We start from the raw sequence: 8,757 nt of genomic DNA on the forward strand, positions 1-8,757 counted from the left end.
CAAACACCACAGGTGGCGTCACGAATCATTTACTAATAAACTTTAATCATCATCCACACGTTCAACATCTTCCCCTTTTACAATGGACACCCAGGGCTACGGACCGGGCACAGCTGCCGTGACATCTCCCATTGAAACCAACGGGTCCGGCTCCTAGTACCCCGTCAGCCTGGGTACGAGGGCGATCCACATGTGTGCCTCTTAATGAATCATGAGTGTCTGAATCTAATACGCCTCATCATTGGCAGGATAGTACTAGTGCTGCCGAGAACAATGGCCGTCTATTTGCTAAGAATGATATATTACTGCTCATTTTGTGAGTATGGGAAATGTGACTGGCTTGTCTATAAAAGCTTTTAAATGAGCGTTGAACAGCAAACAACAATGTAAACCTACCCTTAAAGTATCACAGAGTGTCCCTTCGGTTCATACTACAGTGCAGACCTGTACAACATATGACCAGCGGCAGTACGTGGCCCACCAAACGATGTTGTGCAGCTAGTGTAGCTGTCCAGGAGACTCTGCTCTGTCTTCCCATATTCAAATGTATTCGCATCTGTCAAATGCGAATACATTTGAATGCTGCGGCACTGGGACTGGGGCAGAGAAAGCGCCAACTTGCAGCAGAATGATGAGGTCAACATGCTGATTACATCATCACACTGCTGCCGGCGCCGGGCCCACAAAGGCAGAGGAGACATCAGGCACTGGTAAGCTCTCCATAGAGGAGTCGAAGATTAAATATCATGTTATTTTAGATGAGGGGCCCGGGAAAGGAAAGATTAGTGTTACTATGAGGGCACATAATATGGTAATTTGAGACATTATGGGCAATTTGGGACATTATGGGGGACATTATGGAGAAATTTAGAGAAATTTAGACATTATGGAGCAAGTTGGGACACTGTGGGGAAATTGGGAACATTAAGGGGGACATTATCAGGCAATTGGGGATTGTGAAAGGGGGCATAGTATAGTGAGGGGCAGTGAGGTGGAGATGACTTGGAAAGGGGCAGTTTGGGGGAGATAGGGAAACACACAGTATGTTGGGGACATTATGTAGAGGGATTGTGTGGGGATATTATGTGGGGAAGATTTTATATAGAGGTGCAGTGCAGGGGATATTTTGGAGAAGAGCGGTGTGGGGTGATATTATCCAAAGAGGCAGTTTAGTTGGATATTTTGGAAAGGGGCAATATAGGGGGATATCATACAGATGGGCAGAGTGTAGGGGATATTTGGGGAGTATGGGGAAGTATTTTGGAGAGGAGCAGTGTGGGAGAGTATTTTGAAGATGAGCAGGGTGTGGATGGGGGTATTTTGGAGAGGGTTAGTGGGGGATATTATAAAGAGGCAGTGTGGGTGGAATATTTTGAAAAGGGGCAGTGTAAGGGGATATTATAGGGAAGGGCAGTGTGTGAAAGTTATTTTGTGCAGGAAGCACAGTCAGGGGAGATTATTTATTCAGGGTAGATATTTTTATATATGAAGCAGTGTAATAATGCTTTTATTTTTAAGGGCACTGTGTCAGAATGTGCTGCTGAAGACAAAGAAGAGGCAACTATGGTGAGAAAGCTCTGGGCATGGAATCATGGAGTCTGCACTATATGGAGACAAAATAGATAGGAATAACTCTAATTAGAGAAGATACCACTTCTAAGGTACCTGGATGTAAATGTTTTTTGTGATACTGACTACATCTCATCAGTGCTGTGGTCCCTGTATGGTTTGCATGGTAGCTGGTAACAACAATTCCCAGCATCTCCTTACTATTGTTAAGGACATACTGGGAATTGTAGGTTCATGTAATACAAACGTATATTGGTCAGACCTGACATTACAATTGATCACTGTACTAAGCTTGGCACTGCATTCATGTGCTGATGGAGATTCTTTTGCACATTCTTATACTAAAGCTGTTTCTGGTGCTGCATTCATGTAATGATGGTGATTATTTCACTGCATTGGTGGATCTGGCGCTGCATTCACATACTGATGGTGGTTCTGGTGCTGCATTTAATTTATGCTAGCGTTTCTGGTGCTGCATTGCATTCATAAACTGATGGTGTTTCTGGTCCTGCATTCATGTATTGACAGTGGTTGTGACATTGCATTCATGTAATGACGGTGGTTCTGACGTTGGATTCATGTACTGATAGTAGTTTTGATGCTGCATTCATGTAATGATGGTGGTTTTAACACTGCATTCATGTACTGATGGTGGTTCTGGTGCTGCAATCATGTGCTAACAGTGTTGTGATCTTGTACACATGTAGCAATCCAATCCAGAGCATGATTCACGGCTATGTTAAAACTTAAAAAGTGTCAAAACTTTTGAGATTATGAAGAGGATTTGGTGAGTTTCGGCTCCAAAAAACTCAGTTTTAATTAGCGTATGTTCACACTGATTTTTTTGAGCAGAAACTCTTGTAAGGAGGCTAATGGCCACGTAGTCTATGGGAGGTACTGTATGTGTCACAGAGATGGCTGCTCTCTGTGATGTAACCCAGAGTATTTTCTTTAGTGCATGTAGGCACTAAGAGGTTCGTTTGGGGCACCTGTGACTGTGTTGTGGGTAGATATGAGAGATGGGTGGGTCTGGCTACCCACATACCTCACCTCTGGGTGTGGTTACAGCCTATATAATGGAGGCTGTTTGGCACATGGTCTGTGTGTTGGGAGAAGGCCTCCTGTGTGTTTGGCTCCAGACCGATCCTGAGAACTGGACACTAACCAGCCTGTGTGCCCACAGGCCTGGCGGAGCAGAGCCCTGCTATGGACATTTAGTGTTGTATTTGCCTGACCTAAAGACTGTTTATTTTCTGTTTTGCTTCTGGGGTCTATGAAGCAATAAATCTCCATAAATAGGCCTCCTGTTTTGCTCCCGTCGCACCCAAGTGAGTAAATGAGTGAAACCGCTACGCTCTCCAAATTCTTCTCAAATACTCAATGTTTTGGTTCTGGTGATGTATTCTTGTAACTACCCCTTTAAAAAAATGTGTGGCCCTTGGGATTGGTTCAGTATGGCAATGTTACCAAAAATGTTGTGCACACCTGCTATAGAGCCCTATGGCAGAACTGAAGCACACTATATTACAGAGGTATTATATGGAATCTGATGGGGTAATATACAGAAAAAGTTCAGGATATCGTCATTTGAAATGAGTGGCATATCCAAGTTTCATAGAATTCTATGCTCCATATCATTTGGAATTTGTGCAGAGTTTTAATATGAGTATTTGCATGAGGCCTAAGACTATCAAGGATTTTGTTAGGGGCTAGCGGAACGCACCAAATAATGAAGATGGTATAAGGTGTGTTCGCAGCCCCGGGTCCACCGTGCAGAGATGGAAACCTGCTGCTCGGTAATGGCGGGTAACCACTGACCCGGTGTATAAGGCGAACCCTGCTACTTCACAGGGCTGCTGTGACATAAGATGAGCGCAAGTGAAGAGGTCACAGGACTCAGCCCCAAGGACACGGTGATTGAGTCCTTCTAGACCCACTTGCGCGTGAAGCCACTAATGTGGCGCCAGGGTAAGACGCTATGGACACTGTGCCCTGTTAGCTGTCACAGGGTGCAGCAGAAAGACGTGTACCGCACTAGGTATGTACAGCGCAGCTCTAGCGGACGCCACTAACCAGCCTAAACTTAGGACTGGAAAGCGCTTTAGTTGTGCACGGTGCCGCTCAAACGGGAGTTGCTGTACACGCGGTACAGTAGTGCCATAGGTAGGATGGCACATTATGGTGCTAAGAGAGGTGCTGTGAACTGGGAGCACTGTGGCACTAGACTTAGCCACTACAAGGCACTGACTCTGACTCTTATAGCCCTAAACCATACGTATCCAAGGGAGGGGAGTCTTAATGAGTCAGTCAACAGATACATGAATCCATCATCACTCACACAAAATACCGTAAGAGTCTATACTAGCGCATGGCCGTGCGGCCATGCGACTTTTTTATAGCAGCGTCCCTCCGCGGCCTTCCTAGTGGTCCAATGGGAGCAGCAATAGGATCTGAGCATGTGACCTCAGACCTCCTATGAGAGGACTTCCCACGGGCATGCTCAGTGGACCGAAAGAAGGACTTAGTCCAAGGAGCTGCTCGCTGCTACTGCAGGTTAATAAAGCTGAACCCTGATTAGCAGCAGTAACCAAGCCAACAGTTGTAGACTGAGCAAGACGCCGGGAACAACGTCTTTGCTGAGCAGGCTCCTCTGCGGCCGGAGAGGAAAGGGAGACCGCATATGGCAAGGCTCGGGATTCCTCCTGTGCAGAGGCAGGAACCCGATACCTAACAGATTTTTCCTGTAGGTTACCCTTTAGCAAAATCTTTAAACTTATTCTGAAGAGATATACTGTCATCAAAAATAAATAGTGTTTATGATACAAACAAAGCTTGAAAGTACAAATGACTTTCTATACTGATCAGTCAGCACAACTACAATTGATTTAGTTGTTGTCCCTTGAACTAGCAATGCAATCTTTGGTTACCCATATACACTGGATAAAGATCGCATATACAGGGTGGGCCATTTATATGGATACACCTAAATAAAATGGGAATGTTTGATATCAACTTCCTGTTTGTGGCATATTTGTATGGGAGGGGGGAGACTTTTCAACATGGGTGGTGACCATGGCGGCCATTTTGAAGTCAGCCATTTTGGATCCAACTTTATTTTTTTTAATGAGAAGAGGGTCATATGACACATCAAACTTATTGAGAATTTCACAAGAAAAACAATCCAACACAATGGGCAGCACTTTGAACACATTTTATAAGTGGTCATAAACTTGTAAATAACTCATGAAAGAATAAAGTTATGTTAAAACCAAGCACACCATTGTTTTTCTTGTGAAATTCTCAAAGAGGTTGATGTGCCACATGACCTTCTTCTCATTGAAAAAAATAATGTTGGATCCAAAATGGCCGACTTCAAAATGGCTGCCATGGTCACCACCCATCTTGAAAAGTTTCCCCCCTCCCATATACTAATGTGCCACAAACACCAACCATTCCCATTTTATTTAGGTGTATCCATATAAATGGCCCAGAATAGAATGATTTGTATAAATGGTGCCTCCATCAACACGACAGACTAAACTGACCAATGAGTGGACCTTATTTAACAGAAACGTGCATGAGAAACGTGAAGAGCAAATAGTTTTGGCAAAAATGTGCCACCCAATGACACAAACTATTCAATTAACATCTTCATATGAAAGCTGCAAAAAAATGCAATATTAATGTACACTATGCGCTTCTCATGATACATTAGACTAAAATCAATATTAAAAAAGTATTCTACTAATAAAAAGCTAAATACTGTATCTATTCCCTGAAGCAATACCTGTCGCACCTCAAATAGAGTCCTTGTAGACTAAATACAATTGCTAAAATTTTTCATTTTACATTTTCATCTACATTTCACTGTACAAACCTTTTACAGATATTAAAACAGTGGGAGAAATGTGTAAACTTAGAAGAAAAAGTCAGCCATTTTGGCAAACATCAATATTAATCAAACTGTGAAACTTTTTCCTCTTTAATTTTCAAATGTTACAAGTAGAGGCTGAGACAGGCCACATTCTGAAAAATGGACTATAATAACATGAAATAATAAAGCAGGCGTATATCCTGGCACCCAGAGAACTAAAGTTGTATATTCATTAAAAAGATGGCACTTTAATAAATATGGCTCATCTTACTTTACCACTCATCAGCTTTGCGGCATATAAAACACCTGTCTAAGTAAGTCTTCCCCAGTGACTTTAAGAGAGGCAAACATGCAGGGTATTTTAGATCAGCTCACGACTATATATACGTCATGCCTGGCACACACCTAGCTCAAAATGTCACGAGAAACCTCAGCTGAGCTTGTCATGATGTTTGACATGTTTTATTACTGCCTTAAGGAACATCACGGTTTCATGTGAAAGAATCTAAATAGCCAATATCACAAAGGTAAATTCGAAGACATTTGGAAAGTCACATGTGGACTAAAGGGAAAAAAGACAAATTGTATCATTATTATATAATTGTATCAAATCTGTGACAGTCCAAAATAATACCCAAATGGGTAATAGGAGACTCGTTCAAATAAAACCGATTCTATAAATGCCATACATGTTTAAGTATGTTACATTAACTCTGTGACAAGAAAGTGTCAAGGACTGCTTGACCAATACCTAACACTACCTACCCTGCCAAGACCTCAAGGGAAGCCAGTAATATAATCCGGCCTAAATGTGAGGTGTATGGCCATAAAAAGACTCATGCTAAATGTTGCATTGTTACTAATGTAGGGTAATTCCAATTAACCTATGAGGAAAAGCTGGATAATTAAAAAATCCAAAATTAGCTAAGACCCAAAGCAGTGGTTCCCAAACTCCAGTCCTCACGGACCCCAACAGGTCACGTTTTCAGGATTTCCATAGTGTTACACATGTGAGAGAATTCCTGAAGCCTTGATGATACTTCCATCACCTGTGAAATACTAAGGAAATCCTGAAAACATGACCTGTTGGGGGCCGTGGGGACTGGAGTTTGGGAAACGCTGACATAAAGGATACTGACCATTGACTATAGGCACATGCGAACAAGAACGCAGGAAAAAAGTATAACGTATATAAATGATAAATACTTTTGGAAATGGGGATAGATTTTTAGCTCATTGACTTATTATCTTTATCTTGTGTCAGTCGAAAAGTTTTTGTGTTGTAAATATCTGGACAATTTTGGCATCAACTCCAAGCTGTGAAGTTTCCAAAGGTCTAAGGTACAGAGGAGGGAGCCAGCCTAGTAAAAACCTCTGAAGGGTTCTTACGTTACCCATGGAGCATTTGGCTGCAGTCTATATTCATCTAATTCTCGGGAGGTTAGCCCTGCTGTCTCAGCAGTATTCCCTTGCAGACATCTTCAATTACAGTACAAACATTTAATGACTTACAAGTAAAAGTAATTATTGTATTACTATGTTATATTAAAACGAAATGAATTACGATTTCTAATATTTTATAGAATTTTTTAAATATGCCCAAATAGCGGACATCATCTTAAAAGTCATAATAATCCATACCTTGAAGGAGAAATTGATAGGCCAATGTAGTGGTCTCCTTTTATAGCTGGCGTGGTCTGAATGTCCTTATCTCGTTTGATTTTTTTCTTGGTTTCTTGGGGTTCTGTATGGGAGAGAGGAGCAGCAGTAAGAAGGACGTGTGTACTGGGGTGTCTGCACAGCACAAAGTGCTGATGCAAAGTGCAGTATATTTGACTCTTGGATGTTGCTTGCAGTGGCATCCTGTAGTTTATTAATAGTAAAAGAAGTAAGGGGGATCTCAGATGGCAAGAGCACAGAAGAGCAAAGGAAAAAAAGGTGGGTCTCAGCAGTCCTGAAGTCCATTAAACCTTATTTTATGCTGTGACGACAACCAACATAAAGTTTTTTTCTCTAGGAGAAAAATAAAATTGTTTAAGAATAAGAAGTGAGCAAAGAAGAAGTGTATGATGTCAGCGTACCAATTTACTGGATTTAAATTACGCCAATAGTTCTGGACAGCTAAGTGACTTAAAAGCAATGGCCCAAGATCGCAACTTATCACCTATCCACTGGACAGGTGGTAAGTGTTCGAGCACTGGGAAATACACCATTCACAACAATTGGAGTCCTTACTGATCGCCCATTTAGAATGGAGTAAGGGACGACCATGCGTGCTGCCTGTCTTTTCAATGTTTATGGAACTTATGTAAGAGTATTGTTCCCAGATATCGACGTCAGTCCCATAGCAGTAGTGCACATGCTTGAACCGCACTCCATTCATGCTGGTCATATAAAGAACAAATTGGACAATACAGGTTATATACATTTGGCAATACCACACTCCTTAAATAAGTTGCCTCATTATTAGCCCCTATATCACCTTTCAGAGCAGATATACACCTTAAAGTCAGGTGTTTAATTTATTATATTAATCTCTTGAGCCAGAGCAACCAGCTTTTACAGCTAAATTTACCAATTTTGAATAAATCAATTTCCAGTTTATTTTTAGCTTAAGGCAATTGGCTACTACAGATTGATATAAAATAGTACTGACAGAATATAGCCAGGCTAACTTGCGGGTAGAGATAAGCAGAGGATCAAGTTCAAATTGAATTTCCTGAAAATTGCCACTTGATATCAAATACAATGTGATTCGATTAGCAAGGATTGCCCCAAAAAAGAAAAAGCCAGCTGCCAATTCATACAGTGCTGAAGAGTTAGTCAGCATGCTAGTGGCATCAGGCACGGCCACACAAACTTCCCCATAGGTCGTTGCAGCAATTACTCTGAGCTAGGGCACATGTTGAGGTGGTAACAAGGTGAAGGACGAGGAGCATTGGGCATTTCACACACATAGGCACTTGTGATGTTCAGATATTGATAAATATGTGTTGGACAAAACCTGTGAACCCAACAGGGCTGATAAGTAGGTGAGGTTATTGGAGGAGAAAATTGCTGGAATCAGTGATACATAGCACAGGTGACCTGCATCAAAAAGATATTCCTGGGTTAAATTAGCTGTTCAATCTGTTGGTGTAGGAGGCACTACAGTGCCTGAAAGGGCTAGTTATGATGGTGGCAAGTCTTACGTGTGGGGTTCTTGTGTGTAAGATCTTCTGCAAGTTGCTGGCAGATGATACTTCGGCACTCTGCAGGCTCTGCAAGTGGAAAATAATCCATTGACGTCTCGACTAGGAAATGTGTCTATCTAT

At 41.9% G+C, this 8,757-nt stretch overlaps 1 protein-coding gene across 1 annotated transcript in view; it reads right to left on the reverse strand.

Annotated features, from left to right (window-relative positions):
- MYOZ1 (myozenin 1) overlaps window positions 1-7,252 on the reverse strand; it is a 69,737-nt gene extending 62,485 nt beyond the window's left edge. Inside the window, exon 1 of the mRNA XM_073560039.1 lies at window positions 7,085-7,252. The gene's annotated coding sequence lies outside the window, so the exon portion shown is untranslated. The remainder of the gene's footprint in view (window positions 1-7,084) is intronic.
- Window positions 7,253-8,757: the final 1,505 nt, after the last annotated feature.

This window comes from Dendrobates tinctorius, unplaced genomic scaffold, assembly GCF_039654945.1.
Source record: "Dendrobates tinctorius isolate UK_male_01 unplaced genomic scaffold, ASM3965494v1 ptg000292l, whole genome shotgun sequence".
In the NCBI taxonomy this organism is placed as follows: Eukaryota; Metazoa; Chordata; class Amphibia; order Anura; family Dendrobatidae; genus Dendrobates; species Dendrobates tinctorius.